This window comes from Pelobates fuscus, chromosome 6 (assembly GCF_036172605.1).
Source record: "Pelobates fuscus isolate aPelFus1 chromosome 6, aPelFus1.pri, whole genome shotgun sequence".
NCBI classification, from domain to species: Eukaryota; Metazoa; Chordata; class Amphibia; order Anura; family Pelobatidae; genus Pelobates; species Pelobates fuscus.
Genome location: NC_086322.1, coordinates 156,247,563 through 156,264,435, shown reverse-complemented (window position 1 = coordinate 156,264,435; position 16,873 = coordinate 156,247,563).

Below are 16,873 nucleotides of genomic sequence, written 5' to 3'. Positions count from 1 at the left end.
GGAAGGCGGATGTGGTTCCTAAATTCAAAAAGGGTTCAAAATCCTTGCCTGGAAATTATAGACCTGTGAGCTTAACTTCTGTGGCTGGAAAAGTATTTGAAAAGTTATTAAGGGATACTATTCAAGAATTCCTTGAGAAGAACATGGATGTCAGCAAAAATCTGCATGGTTTTACCAAGGCATTTGATACAGTTCCACACAGTAGATTAGTGTACAAAGGCAAAGAGATCGATCTAGGTGAAAATGCTTGTTCTTGGGTAGAACATTGGCTTAAAAATAGAGTACAAAGAGTTGTCATTAATGGTAAATTTTCAAGCTGTACAGAGGTGGCAAGTGGTGCCCCTCAGGGTTCTGTTCTGGGACCCCTTCTATTTAACATATTTATAAGTGATCTCGAAAAAGCATTGAAAAAGTCATGTTTCAGTGTTTGCAGATGACACAAAACTCTGTAAAGTAATGCAATGTGAACAAGATATTACCTTGCTGCAGAGGGATTTAGATAGATTGGGGGACTGGGCACTCAAATGGCAGATTAAATTTGTTGAAAAATGCAAAGTTATGCACTTTGTGGTAAAGAATGCACAAGTAACATATACCCTTAATGGAAGCAAATTAGGGATAACAACACACGAAAAGGACTTGGAAATTGTTATAGACAACAAACTATGCAACCATGTGCAATGTCAATCAGCAGTGGCTAAGTCCAGTAAGGTATATTACCTTGCTGCAGAGGGATTTAGATAGACTGGGGGACTGGGCACTCAAATGGCAGATTAAATTTGTTGAAAAATGCAAAGTTATGCACTTTGTGGTAAAGAATGCACAAGCAACATATACCCTTAATGGAAGCAAATTAGGGATAACAACACACGAAAAGGACTTGGAAATTGTTATAGACAACAAACTATGCAACCATGTGCAATATCAATCAGCAGTGGCTAAGTCCAGTAAGGTATTGTCATGCATTTAAAAGGGCATTCATTCTCGGGATGAGAATATATCATTTTGCCTCTTTATAAATCACTGGTAAGACCACATATTGAATATGCTGTGCAGTTTTGGGCACCTGTTCTAAAGTAGGATATTATTTCACTAGAAAAAGTGCAGAGGCTGGCTACAAAATTAATAAAAGGAATGGAACACATCAGCTATGAAGAAAGGTTAACAAATTTAAACCTGTTTTGTTTAGAAAAACGTTGCCTGAGAGGGGATATGATAACATTATACAAATCTATTCGGGGCCATTATGTGGAAATCTATTCACAAACCGGACTTTACACAGGACACGAGGTCATGCATTTAGACTGGATGAAAGAAGATTTCGTTTAAGGCAAAGAAAATATTTTTTTACTGTAAGGACAATAAGGATGTGGAATTTTCTGCCTGAAGAAGTGTTTTTTATCAGAGTCCATACAGATGTTCTAACAGAAACTAGATGCATACTTGCAAAAACAGAATATTCAAGGATTGAATTTTTCAATGTAGGACAATATCTGCCTGATCCAAGGATTAATCTGAGTGCCATTGTGGGGTCAGGAAGGATTTTTTTTTTCTAGTTTGTTGCATAATTGGAAGTTCTTCTTTTGGATCAACAGCAAAAAACAAATGTGAGGAAGGCAAAGGTCTCTTTTCAGCTATGTAACTATGTCTCTTGTTCTTGTACTGATTCAGTGTCAAACTGCCTAGATAAGGCGTCCGCTTTCACGTTTTTGGGATCTGGTCTGTAAGTTATAAGAAGGTTTAATCGAGATAAGAACAAGGACCATCTAGCCTGTCTAGAAGATAGTCGTTTAGCATCACCTATATAAGCCAAATTTTTGTGGTCAGTAATGATCAAAAGGTGGTCCTTGGAACCCTCTAAAAGATGTTGCCACTCTTTAAGAGCTAGTATAATGCCAAAACTTCCCTGTTACCAATATTATAATTATGCTCAGCTGGAGACAACTTTCTAGAGAAGAACCCACATGGATGCAAAGGGGTATCCTGACTCTCCCTCTGAAAAAGAACAGCCCTCAACCCAGTTTAGGAGGCATCAACCTCCAGTATGAAGGTCTTTCTAGTGTCAGGATGTACCAAAATGTCAGCTGAAGCAAACAATTTTTTTTAAGAGTTTCAAAAGTTTCTCTAGCTTCCTTAGACCATATCGTACAACCTTACGTGTCATATTGGTGATGGGGGCTATCACAGAAGAGAACCCTTAGATAAATCTCCTGTAATAATAAACTATGTCTCTTGTTCTTGTACTGATTCAGTGTCAGACTGCCTAGATAAGGCGTCTGCTTTCACGTTTTTGGGATCTGGTCTGTAAGTTATAAGAAAGTTAAATCGAGATTAAAACGGCTTTTAACCCCTTTTATGCCTGGGGTGCCGTTACAGGTGCGAGCAGCAGATAGGAGCAGATCATGGACAGAGCAGAGAGACCAAGAAGGGGCATGCATATGGATCAGTTGAGAGATATAGGAGGGGCTAGAATTATAGGTGTAGATTAGTACTTTGAATTGACTCCTATAGGATACAGGAAGCCAATGTAAGGACTGACAGAGGAGTGAAATGTGAGAAGAGCAATTGGAGAGGAAAATCAGTCTGGCAGCAGCATTCATTACAAATTGTAGTGGGAGAATGTGGCTTCTGGGAAGACCAATTAGGAGAGGGTTACAATAATCCATGCGTAGGACTCTGACTATGCTTGCAAAGCCCTTATGAGGGCTTTTCCCAATATATAAGCTCAGTCTGTGCCGAACCAGTAATCCAGTACTTTTATTTTTTTTAAATACTTGCATCACACTATTATGGCATTTATTTTTAGCCTTTTTGGGGGCTGAAGAAAAGAAGATTTAGACAAAAGAACATACCTATGATTCCCCTCCACCCCCTTACATGTATGAGTTTTATTGGCTCTCTCACTATTATTAGGGAGAAGATGATAGTAAGGTAGGCTCTTTGGAGTGGTGTACATATCATTTTATGATTTATTTTTAGAGCCTCCACCGTCAGCCAAATGTAGTAGCTGGGGGACACCAAATTTCCCCTTCTATTATAATTAAAGTGATCTGTCCATATTCTGTTTTTTTAAACTGATTGAATGCTTTCCTATGGGGAATGAGCTGACACTGGTTGTCTTCATCTGGGTGCCTATAGAGTCACCTAAAATGTAAAAAAAAAAAAAAAAAAAAAGGTGCTGGGGCCTGACAATATTGACTCACAATTACTTAAGGAGCTAAGTGTGAAAATAAGTGAACCTTGTTTTTTTATATTTCAAGATTTTTTTTCTTTCAGATATTGTACCAGAGGATTCGAGAAAAGCATATGTGGTACCTTTGTTCCAACTTTTCCTTTAAGTTATGGACTTGTGAGCTTAACTTCTGTGACTGGGAAAATATTTGAATGGTTATTAATTGTGAATATGCAGAAAATCATTGGAAACTTTGTTATTAGCAATAATCAGCATGGTTTTATGAAACATAGGTCATATCAAACCTATGTTACATTTGATGAAGAAGTAAGTAGAATTATAGATCAGGGAGTTTTAGTGGATGTGATCTACATGGATTTTGCCAAGAGGTTTGATACAGTTCCTCACAATAGGTTAGTGTTTAAACAAAAAGTACAGAGAGTTGTCACTAATGGTACATTTTAAAGCTGGACAAAAATGGTAAGTGCTGTCCCTAAGGTTCTGTTAGGCTTTAACCTATTTGCTTAGTTAAATCCAGGTGGCAACTTTTGTTTTGGCCAGGCAGTGTATTTATAAATGATCTTGAAATATGCATTGAAAGCCATGTTTCAGTGTTTGCAGATGACAGAAATCTCTGTAAAGTAATAGAATGGGAGCAGGATATTGCTTTGCTGCAGAGGGAAGTATATAGACTGGGAACTCAAATGGCAGATGAAATTTAAAAATGTAAAGTTATGCACATTGGGTTAAAGAATACACAAGCAAATTACACCCTAAATGGTAGTAGATTAGGGATAACAACAAATGAGAAGGTAGGCGAGGCTGGGCCCCTGTGCGGACTGGTGACATTGAAGACCAGTTCCTGCAATTTGCAAGTTTTTTGACCCATTTAAGCTGTTCAGCCCATCATCTGGCTCTGAGAAGCAACAGCCCATAACATTCAGATGTGCTAGTTCTGACACTGAGCTCAAAATCTATGTTTTGGCATCTTGTGGCAAACATTTCAACAAATGAGGCCTGCTCAGGTGGGAGTGGGGTGGACAGATATCAATCCTGCTATCAATTGAAACCGAGGTCCCATGGAAAAGAGCATTTGAAGACCTAAAGCTGTGCTACTTCAAGGTAAACTGCCAGAGACATGGGCCAATTCTTCTCTACTACATCTGGTTATTCCAACTCAAGTGTCACTGTGCTGCTGATCCTGAACACTTCACTCTTCGATACCATTGTTGTGGCTGTCTGGCATGGCCATGCCTGGAGGTGCCTAGGGGATATGATAGTATCATACAAATATATTCGGGGCAAAGGCAAAGGCATTGTCTAGAAATCTTTTCACAAACAGGACTATACATATACATGAGGTCATGCATTTAGATTGAAGCAAGGAGATTTAGTCTAAGGCAAAGGAAAGTTTTTTTACAGTAAGAACAATAAGAATGTGGAATTCTCTTACTGAAGAGGTGTGTTTATCAAAGTCTTTACAGATGTTTAAACAGTAATGTAACAGACCACTGGCACTCCGACTGAGTACCTCCGCCAATCAATGCGCCTATTGCTCGCTGAGGACTCCAAGCACTCTGCCCGACACCATAACCACTGCAGACCCCACGAACCGGCGCAGCTTGGTTGGGGTCTCGCCATCTCCACCCACTCTAGACCCAAGACCAGGGTCCAGCTTCCAGTAGGCGGACCTTTCCGAATTCCAGAGAGCAGGAACAGGACCAAGCTCTTAGCAGAGCTTAGTGACATAAGATCATTTTGGGGTTTCTTGAGCTTTGTCCGTGAAGTGTAGCTGATACTCCTCTAGGTACAGAAAGCCTAGGGTTCATGTCTGGATTGCCCTTAAAAATATCCTAAACAAAAGCAAAGAATATAAGAATACTGAACATGGGCATAAAAGTTTTAACTTGCTCATTTTTTAATCACAGATCTCAAAAATAGGATAATTTTCTAAACACAATTTGTGTTTGACATGCAACAAAATATAAGACAAATTAAGTTTCCCCTTACTTCTCCCATAACACCTGTATCACTTTATATTAACCTGTTAAGGACAGAAATATGTCAGTAGTGGCAAGGGAATACCTATGTGTCTATCAGTGCCACTGTCATGCTATATAGTGATTATAGCAATCCCCAGAGGGTAGTTCTCCAATCCCACAAACATGAGCCGAAACTTCATGAAGGTCCAAGATGATCTGAACTTTTAATGACCACACACTGGCTTTTATGCAAGTCCCCATGCAAGGGGACATCCCACAGGGTGGCACACAGTACAACCAACCAATCATATACAGGAAAACCGTAAAACACACCCAGCACAAACATACAATCCCTCCCCTCTGCCTGTGATATAATTAATGAACACAATGGGTTAATGTAATTTATCACAGGCAGGAAAAATACACTTTCTATACATACACTGTAACTTTAAAAATATGCATCATATGCACATAAAACACACATTCATAATCAGCATATGTTAAATATAAACATAACCAAAAGTCAGACAAATCCCCCCAGTACATAAAAAGTTAGGTGAAAGTCCTTTATGACCGACTGCAAGCACATTTTCCTGCCCAAAACAGTTCCATAGATTTGAGAACAAAAATAGTTTTTTCTCTATCAAAAGTTTCTTATATAAATAACCTGTTGGGTGAATAAAACACTTTAAAAGCGAGATAAAAAAAAAATAGTCGCTTCTATCTTTAAATATTCAAAGAAATAGAATTATGAAATATTGCATATTATGGCCTTGATTTAATATTGATGGATAAGCTTTCCAAATGATTTACTTTTTTTTTTTTTAATTCTTTATTTTTGTTGTGCAGGTGAGTACAAAACATAATCATGCGCCACAACAGCGTAGAATAATATGGAAACAAAGACATGTAGAGCCGTGGCTCTGAGAACTTGCACAATTTTTTAAGGGTTATATTAGTTACATAGGTATGTCTAATGAACTAGGCAGGTCTCGTGTTAAAAAAAGTAGGAGATAATAACACAGGCAAACATTTTACACTCTATTGTTTGGGTTTAAAACACGTTAGTTCACAGTATTTATAGAAATGCTCAAGCTAGATTTGGATTAAACCCTGCTAGGAAGAGAGTACAAGCAGGTATGGGGTGCCTTTCTAGCCTTCCCAATGCCTTTCACCACATATAACACAACATTTTGGCTATCTGCAAATACGTGCATCTTTTCATAAACAGGTTTCCGCTGCCCCATCCTCTGGTGCAGGGCGTACATATATACATCAGTAAAATGATTTACTTTTTGATAAACTGTTTCAACAATTTTTTTCAACTTATTAAAATATCAAAAATATATTATATCAAAATAATATAAAACTATAATATTGTTCATAACATTAAATATTACTTGATGATTCAAACAATAAGGTAGATTGACTTGGGATCAAATACTTTTTTTCTTGTGTCTCAGTAAGTATGTCAAAATTGCTGTTAAAAAAATGGAAGCCACACTTTATAACCATGGAAAATCATAGAAACCATAATTTAATGATTGGTGAAATATATTTACCGGTATATACTGTACAAGATAATTATTTGCATAAATCCTGTGTCTCGTTGAATCAGGTGAAAGATTCCACTAGTGATACCATGCCAGTCAGGCTACCTCACCTAGAAAGAATGGACATGTACACCACAATTACAATGAACCTTTTTAGTGTACCAGAGAACAGCTAGATCTAGTATTATTTTCTATGAGTGGCATGCATATTCAGCTAGACTATGCTAAGCAGTCTGACAGGAATATTGTCCTAGTAGGCTCTGCACCTGGGGTAAAAAAAAAAAAAAAAAAAAAAGTCAATATTATTATGCAAATAAATATTTAACGGCAATGAGGTTTTCAATTGTTTGTTGAAGCTGTTGGAAATCCTTTTCATGTTTTAGTGGCAGATAAACCAGCCTGCAAATAACATGTGGCTTCATTTTTGCTGTGATTGAATAGCTTTGGGCACTAGTAAATCAATACCAAATTATCTAACCAGTTTTGTCAATAGGTATAAGTGTCTGTTTTACAGTTTATAACCACTACAGCCTAGTAATAAATACTTGTCTCAGATAATAGTTACCCTGTGTAAGGATTTGGGAATATTTAGGCATTAGGGAATGGCACGCTATCAGTCCAAAGTGAATGTCATCAACATGTTTTATTTCATGGTAAAAAGATGAATTGAAGGAAAAACAGAGAATAAAGCTTGCTATTTGGTTAGTCTCGGCTCAGGTCTCATAAAGGTTTTTGCTCAATTGTGTCATTACGGATATGCCATTAGCATATCAGACTGATCTTAAACATAATGGCAGTCCATATCTGAAATGTTAGAAACTTCTCTTTGCATAAGAGATAGAGCAAATGATAGTTACATAGTTGAAAAGAGACTTGCGTCCATCAAGTTCAGCCTGCCTCACATAAGATCATTTTGGGGTTTCTTGAGCTTTGTCCGTGAAGTGTAGCCGATACTCCCCTAGGCACAGAAAGCATAGGGTTCATGTCTGGATTGCCCTTAAAAATATCCTAAACAAAAGCAAAGAATATAAGAATACTGAACATGGGCATAAAAGTTTTAACTTGCTCATTCTTTAATCACAGATCTCAAAAATAGGATAATTTTCTAAACACAATTTGTGTTTGACATGCAACAAAATATAAGACAAATTAAGTTTCCCCTTACTTCTCCCATAACACCTGTATCACTTTATATTAACCTGTTAAGGACATAAATATGTCAGTAGTGGCAAGGGAATACCTATGTGTCTATCAGTGCCACTGTCATGCTCCTGAGCAGGTCAGAAGGGAGACGATTGCAAGGGTTATTGGTTAAAAACTTTGTCATATTAGACATAAATTTACTGAAATAAAGGGGAGTCTGCCACAAACAGGATACTTTGTGAGAAAAACAGGGTTTAGGTGATATGCCCCAACCAAGATCTTTAGAAAGTAAATTAATAAATAGTGATGTACCGAACTGTCCGCCGGCGAACAGTTCCCGGCGAACTTAGCGTGTTCGCGTTCGCCGCGGCGGGCGGACACATGCGCAGTTCGATCCGCCCCCTATTCGTCATCATTGGGCAAACTTAACAAATTATTAACAAAGAAAGGACAGAAGAGTCATGGTTAGCATTAGAGATGTCCCGAAACGGTTCGCTGGCGAATAGTTCCCGGCGAACATAGCTTGTTCGCGTTCGCCACGGACGGTGAACATATGCAAAGTTCGGTCTGCCCCCTATTCATCATTATTGAGTAAACTTTGACCCTGTGCCTCTCGGTCAGCAGACACATTCCAGCCAATCAGCAGCACTCCCTCCCTTCCACACCCTCCAACCTCCCTCCCAGCATCCATTTTCGATTCATTCGGAAGATGCATGCTTAGTGAGAGGAGGGAGAGTTTAGCTGCTGCTGATTAGATAGGGAAATTGATAGCTAGGCTAGGGTATTCAGTGTCCACTACAATCCTGAAGGACTCATCTGATCTCTGCTGTAAGGACAGCACCACAAAAAGCCCTTTTTAGGGCTATAACATCAGGCTGCTTTTTTTTTTTCCTGTGTAATGTAATTGCAGGTGCCTGCCTGCCAGCTTCTGTGTGAGGTTCACATTGGATACTGTGCCTACTTGCCCAGTGCCACCACTCATATCTGTTTTAACAATAGGTTAAGCTTTACATTTAAAATAAATATTTTTTTTTCACTGTAATAGAAGAGCAGTTGCCTGCCTGCCAGCTTCTGTGTGAGGTTCACATTGGATACTGTGCCCACTTGCCCAGTGCCACCACTCATATCTGTTTAAACAATTGGTTAAGCTTTAGATTTAAAATAAATAATTTGTTTTCACTGTAATAGAAGAGCAGTTGCCTGCCTGCCAGCTTCTGTGTCAGGTTGGATGCCTTGCCCATTTGCACAGTCAGTGCCACCACTCATATCTGTTTTAACAATAGCTTAAGCTTTAGATTTTAAAGAAGTAATTTTTTTTCACTGTAATAGAAGATCAGTTAGTTGTCTGCAAGCGTCTGGGTGTCAGGCCTACTTCAGCGTGTGCTCTGCAGACCTGTGCCAGCGTGCTTTGACAGTTGCCAATCATATCTGGTGTCTCTTTAGCGTGCTTTTACAAAGAAAAAAGGTTTCCAGTGTAAGCTAATAGCAGACAGTCAGTGTCCTTCAAGCGGCTCTGTCAGGCCTTCCTTCAGCGTGTGCCCTGCACAACCCTGCCAGCGTACTTTGACAGTTGGCACTCATATCTGGTGTCTCTATAGCGTGCTTTTACAACCAAAATTTTGTTTCCACTGTAATAGAAGAGCAGTTGCCTGCCTGCCAGCTTCTGTGTGAGGTTCACATTGGATACTGTGCCTACTTGCCCAGTGCCACCACTCATATCTGTTTTAACAATTGGTTAAGCTTTACATTTAAAATAAATATTTTTTTTTCACTGTAATAGAAGAGCAGTTGCCTGCCTGCCAGCTTCTGTGTGAGGTTCACATTGGATACTGTGCCCACTTGCCCAGTGCCACCACTCATATCTGTTTTAACAATTGGTTAAGCTTTAGATTTAAAATAAATAATTTGTTTTCACTGTAATAGAAGAGCAGTTGCCTGCCTGCCAGCTTCTGTGTCAGGTTGGATGCCTTGCCCATTTGCACAGTCAGTGCCACCACTCATATCTGTTTTAACAATAGCTTAAGCTTTAGATTTTAAAGAAATCATTTTTTTTCACTGTAATAGAAGATCAGTTAGTTGTCTGCAAGCGTCTGGGTGTCAGGCCTACTTCAGCGTGTGCTCTGCAGACCTGTGCCAGCGTGCTTTGACAGTTGCCAATCATATCTGGTGTCTCTTTAGCGTGCTTTTACAAAGAAAAAAGGTTTCCAGTGTAAGCTAATAGCAGACAGTCAGTGTCCTTCAAGCGGCTCTGTCAGGCCTTCCTTCAGTGTGTGCCCTGCACAACCCTGCCAGCGTACTTTGACAGTTGCCACTCATATCTGGTGTCTCTATAGCGTGCTTTTACAACCAAAATTTTGTTTCCACTGTAATAGAAGAGCAGTTGCCTGCCTGACAGCTTCTATGTGAGGTTCACATTGGATACTGTGCCTACTTGCCCAGTGCCACCACTCATATCTGTTTTAACAATTGGTTAAGCTTTACATTTAAAATAAATATTTTTTTTTCACTGTAATAGAAGAGCAGTTGCCAATCATATTTGGTGTCTCTATAGCGTGCTTTTAAAACCAAAATTAGTTTTTCACTGTTATAGATTGAATAGCAGTTACTTGTCTTCAAGCGGCTCTGTCAGTCCTTCCTTCAGCGTGTGCTCTGCAGAACTGTTCCAGTGCACATTGCCAATCATATCTGGTGTCTCTATAGCGTGCTTTTAAAACCAAAATTTGTTTTTCACTGTTATAGACTGAATAGCAGTTACTTGTCTTCAAGCGGGTGTCTCAGGCCTACAGTGTGTGCTCTGCAGAACTGTTCCAGTGCACATTGCCAATCATATCTGGTGTCTCTATAGCGTGCTTTTAAAACCAAAATTTGTTTTTCACTGTTATAGATTGAATAGCAGTTACTTGTCTTCAAGCGGGTGTCTCAGGCCTACAGTGTGTGCTCTGCAGAACTGTTCCAGTGCACATTGCCAATCATATCTGGTGTCGCTATAGCGTGCTTTTAAAACCAAAATTTGTTTTTCCACTGTTATAGATTGAATAGCAGTTACTTGTCTTCAAGCGGCTCTGTCAGTCCTTCCTTCAGCGTGTGCTCTGCAGAACTGTTCCAGTGCACATTGCCAATCATATCTGGTGTCTCTATAGCGTGCTTTTAAAACCAAAATTTATTTTTCACTGTTATAGATTGAATAGCAGTTACTTGTCTTCAAGCGGGTGTCTCAGGCCTACAGTGTGTGCTCTGCAGAACTGTTCCAGTGCACATTGCCAATCATATCTGGTCTCACAGTAGCTTGCACGCATAGTACCACTAATCCCCCAAAAAATGACAGGCAGAGGCAGGCCACCCCACAGGGGCCGTCGTGGTCGTGGTGCTGTGATTCCCTTTTGCCCTAGAATAATGCCCAGTTTTCAGAAGCCACGTACCCTGAACTTGAAAAGTTCTGAGGACATAGTTGACTGGCTAACACAGGAAACCCAATCTTGTACAGCCTCCGCTCGGAACCTTGACGCACCATCCTCCTCCAGCTTAGCTTCAGGCACCTCTCAAGATAGCACTCACCCGCCTGCCGCCACCACCAAAACTAGCACCACAGCCGCTTTACTTGGTATGTCAGAGGAGTTATTCACACACCCGTTTGAAGAAATGAGTGATGCGCAACCATTATTGCTAGAGGATGTAGATAACAGGGATATGTCTCAGGCAGGCAGCATTAAACACATGGAGGTACGGTGTGATGATGATGATGATGATCATGCGCAATGCCTGTAGGCTCATGCGTCCTTTTTTTTTTTTTTTCAACGTATATTAAAATTTTTAGTATACAAATGTAAAAACATATCCCATGCTTTACCCATTTTACAGTACAACTGTACACATGCAACATAAAAGAAATCACTGAAATTCAACAACACAAAGCTTACCTGCCAAGTGACCCTATGTAGGGGTAACAGTCCCTATTCTGCTCTGTGTCAGTGTGTATCATGGTCTCTGTGGACGGGGAACAGTCTCTATTCTGCTCTGTGTCAGTGTGTATCATGGACTCTGTGGACAGGGAACAGTCCCTATTCTGCTCTGTGTCAGTGTGTATCAGGGGTTTTGAGGACAGGTGTCAATCCATATATCTGCCAAGTGACCCTATGTAGGAGGAACAGTCCCTATTCTGCTCTGTGTCAGTGTGTATCAGGGGCTTTGAGGACAGGTGTCAATCCATACCTGCCAAGTGACCCTATGTAGGGGGGACATTCTCTATTCTGCTCTGTGTCAGTGTGTATCATGGTGTCTGTGGACGATGAACAGTCTCTATTCTGCTCTGTGTCAGTGTGTATCATGGTCTCTGTGGACAGGGAACAGTCTCTATTCTGCTCTGTGTCAGTGTGTATCAGGGGTTTTGAGGACAGGTGTCAATCCATATCTGCCAAGTGACCCTATGTAGGGGGAACAGTCCCTATTCTGCTCTGTGTCAGTGTGTATCAGGGGTTTTGAGGACAGGTGTCAATCCATATCTGCCAAGTGACCCTATGTAGGGGGAACAGTCCCTATTCTGCTCTGTGTCAGTGTGTATCAGGGGTTTTGAGGACAGGTGTCAATCCATATCTGCCAAGTGACCCTATGTAGGGGGAACAGTCTCTATTCTGCTCTGTGTCAGTGTGTATCAGGGCTGGGCTTTGAGGACAGGTGTCAATGTTAGGTGATTTCTGCCCTTTATGGATTAAAAGCAGACTCTGCATCAACTGTGCAATTTTCCATGGGAGTTTTGCCATGGATCCCCCTCTGGCATGCCACAGTCCAGGTGTTAGTCCCCTTGAAACAACTTTTCCATCACTATTGTGGCCAGAAAGAGTCCCTGTTGTTTTTAAAATTCGCCTGCCCATTGAAGTCAATGGCGGTTCGCGCACATTTGCGGAAGTTCGCGTTCGCCGTTCGCGAACCGAAAATTTCGGGTTTGCGACAACACTAGCTCGAAGTTATACCAAGTAGTTAAGGATTTCCAGGATACTTTGCAATGCAGCTAGTTATAGGTAAATACCTTTAGGATAAGGCAGTGCAGGATCATGCAGAGTTGCAGAGGTTGAAACAGGTAGGTATATTCCAAAATAATATAATGCAGGTTGCTTAAAGAGATCTTGCAATGATGCAGCAATTGAAGCAGTTAAGATTCTTCAATGAAGGCAATACGCCACAAATCAGGATTCTTGGAAGCTAATAAGGAAAGTCTTTCGGTAAGATGTAATTTAGGCAAATTCAGGATGAAGTGATGCAGGTTAGTGCCTTTCAGTATGAGGAAATGCAGATGAGTACAGGATGAGGCACTGCAGGTTAGTTCTCTACAGAATGAAATCATGTAGATAAAATACAGGATATTACCAGGAACAGAGATTCTTTATCAGAGCATAGACTTCAATGTCAAGGCACTGTTGTGTGCTGGGAGTAGACTTATCAAGCCTCCTCATTAGTTAATCCAGGTGAGGATATTAAGGTGAGTGAATAGATTAGTGGCTAGGGAGGTCACTAGAGTAGAAAATCATGAAGTTCACATAAAAGGCCAATAATAAACAAAAAAGTCTTACATGTCAGTTATGAAACCTGACAGCCACACTAACCCCTTCACTACCAAGCAGTTTGCAAAAAATACCCCCAAAAAAACATTAAAGCACTCATAGATCCGAGTATTTAGGCTGTCCTGGAAGATAATGTTTAAATGTAATGTGACATAATGTAATGTAGATGTAACATTAAAACCACTGACAGGTGAAGTGAATTACATAGAAACATAGAAACATAGAATGTTACGGCAGATAAGAACCATTCGGCCCATATAGGCTGCCCAATTTTCTAAATACTTTAATAAGTCTCTGGCCTTATAATAGATCTAGGCCTTTTGCCTATCACACACATGCTTAAACAACACATTGATTATATTGTTACAATGGCACCTTTTAAGGGGTGGGATATGCTAGGCATCAAGTGGGTAGGCAGTTCTTGAAATTCATGTGTTGGAAGCAGGGAAAATGGGCAAGCAAAAAGATTGGAGTGACTTTGACAAGGACGAAATAGAGATAGCTAGACAACTGAGTCAGCGCATCTCCAAGTCTTGTGGGGTATTTCCAGTATGCAGTGATTAGTACCTACCATTTGTGATACAAGGAAGGATAAATGATGAACTGGGGTCAGAGTCATGGGTGCCAAAGGCTCATGGACGAATACGGGGAGCAAAGGTCCAATTGTGTCCAATCGCACAAAAGAGCTACTGTAGCTTGAATTGTGAAAAAAATAATGCTAATCATGATAGAAAGGTGTCAGTACACACAGTGCATCATAGTGTGCTGTGTATGGGGCTGCGTAGCTGCAGACCATTGAGAGTGCCCATGATGACCTCTATCTACCACAGAAGGCTCCTTTAAAGGGGAAGTAAGCTTCAGAACTGGACCATGGAGCAATGGAAGAAGGTTGCATGGTCTGATGAATCAGATTTTATTTAAGATCAGATGTGTATGTGTTAATTTACCTGGGGAAGAGATGCCCCCAGGATGCACTATGGGAAGAATACAGGCTGGCAGTGGCAGTATAATGCTCAGAGCAATGTTCTGCTGGGAAAACTTGAATTGTGGCATTCATGTGGATGTCCTATGTATAGTCCTATTTGTAAACAGATTTCCACACCACACAATGGTTTGTATTGGCCACTAATATATTTGTATAATGTTATCATATCCCGTCTGAGGCGACTTTTTCTAAACTAAAGAGATTTAAATTTGTTAACCTTTCTTCATAGCTAAAATGTTCCATTCCTTTTATTCATTTTGTAGCTCACCTCTGCACTTTTTCTAGTGCCATAATATCCTTCGTTAGAGCAGGTGCCAAAAATTGCACAGCATATGCCAGATGTGGTCTTGCCAGTGATTTTTAAAGAGGCAAAATTATATTCTCATCCCGAGAATTACTTAGCCACTGCTAATTGACATTGTACATTGTTGCCAGGTTGGTTGTTTATAACAATTCCCAAATCCTTCTTGTGTGTTGTTATCCCTAATTCACTACCATTTAGGGTATAAGTTGCTTGTGCATTCTTTACCATGAATTGCATAACTTTGCATTTTTCTACATTAAATTTCATCTTCCATTTGAGTGCCCAGTCCTCCAGCCTATATAAATCCATCTGCAGTAAAGTAATATCTTGCTCACTTTATATTACTCTACAGAGTTTTGTGTCTTCTGCAAACACTGAAACATGACTTTCAATGCTTTTTTCAAGATCATTTATAAACATGTTAAATAGAAGAGGTCCCAGAACAGATCCCTGAGGGACACCAGGTACCATCTCTGTCCAGCATGAAAATGTACCATTATTGACAACTCTCCGTACTCTCTTTTTAAGCTAATGTTCTACCCCAAAACAATAATTTTAATCTAGACCAATTTCTTTGAGTTTGAACACTAATCTATTGTGTGGAACTGTATCAAACGCCTTGGCAAAATCTAAATAGATTACATCCACTGCAACAGCATGATCTATACTTACTACTTTGTAGAATGCAATAAAGGTAGTTTTATATGACCCATGATTCATAAAACCATGTTGATTTTTGCTGATAACCTTGTTCTCAATGCATTATTGAATATTATCCATTAGTAACCTTGCAAATACCTTCCCAGCCACAGACGTTAAGCTCACAGGTCTATAATTTCCAGACAAGGATTTTGAACCCTTTTTTAATATAGGAACCACTTATGCCCTTCTCCAATCCTCTGGTACAATTAAAGGGACTCTCCAGTGCCAGGAAAACAAACTGTTTTCCTGGCACTGCAGTTCCCCTCTCCCTCCCACCCCCCATCCCAAGTTGCTGAAAGGGTTAAAACCCCTTTAGTGACTTACCTGTATCCAGCGCCGATGTCCCTTGGTGCTGGGTCACGGTCCACCGACACTCCTCCCCTGCCAACGTCACCCGGCGGGGGAGACCTATTGAGCATGCGTGGCCGCCGGCGGGGGAGACCAAATGAGCATGCGCGGAATTGCCCCGCACGCGCATTAGACCTCCCCATAGGAAAGCATTGAAAAATGCTTTCAATGCTTTCCTATGGGGATTTCAGCGACGCTGGAGGTCCTCACATAGCGTGAGGACTTCCAGTGATGTTATAGCACACTTTTCATGTGCTATTAACATGGAAGTGCCCTCTAGTGGCTTTCTAGTAGACAGCCGCTAGAGGAGGAGTTAACCCTGCAAGGTAAATATTGCAGTTTATGAAAACTGCAACAATTGCACTTGCAGGGTTAAGGGTAGTGGGAGTTGGCACTCAGACCACTCCAATGGGCAGAAGTAGTCTGGGTACCTGGAGTGTCCCTTTAATGAAAGAAAAGAATCTTTGTGGATGAATACAGTCATTTCTTCCCTAATATATACTGAGGAGAAATAATAAAAATTTCTGCCTTTTCCTGAACTTCATTAACTAATACCCCCTCCACAGTTTTTAGTGTACCTACACACTCCTTTGATATGTATTTTGTACACTACTCAAGGGCTTGACAAGCCTGAGATTTGCTCCCAACTATTTCAAGACCTCCATCTGGCAGAATTTGTATTAACAGCACGTTCATTGACATCTTTGGTAAAGATAACGAATAGCATCCGGCTAGTTGCCCTGTTCCCCACTTTTATTTGTTTTGAAACTTGATCCCTCTTAGCAGCAATTTGCTTTTTCAAATATTTTTTCAATATTGGCCCTGCTTGTAAACATTGTGGCCCAGGTTTAAAGGATATTCCAGAATGTCTGGATTTAAGCCATCTGGAACTGTTCAGTCCAACATAAATTTGGACCAAATTCTTGACTGTTCAGTTTCTGAATGACAAAATCCAGACATTCTTGAATATCCAGAACAATGTGTTATCTGGCACCAAGCAGAAGACATAAGCAGAAGATTATTTTTAGTCCTGCAAGTTGCAAGGTGGGTCCTCCATGTATCAGAATGGTGTTCCAGCACATACACTAAGCAATATGACATAATAGGCATAACTGAAACATGGTGGGAT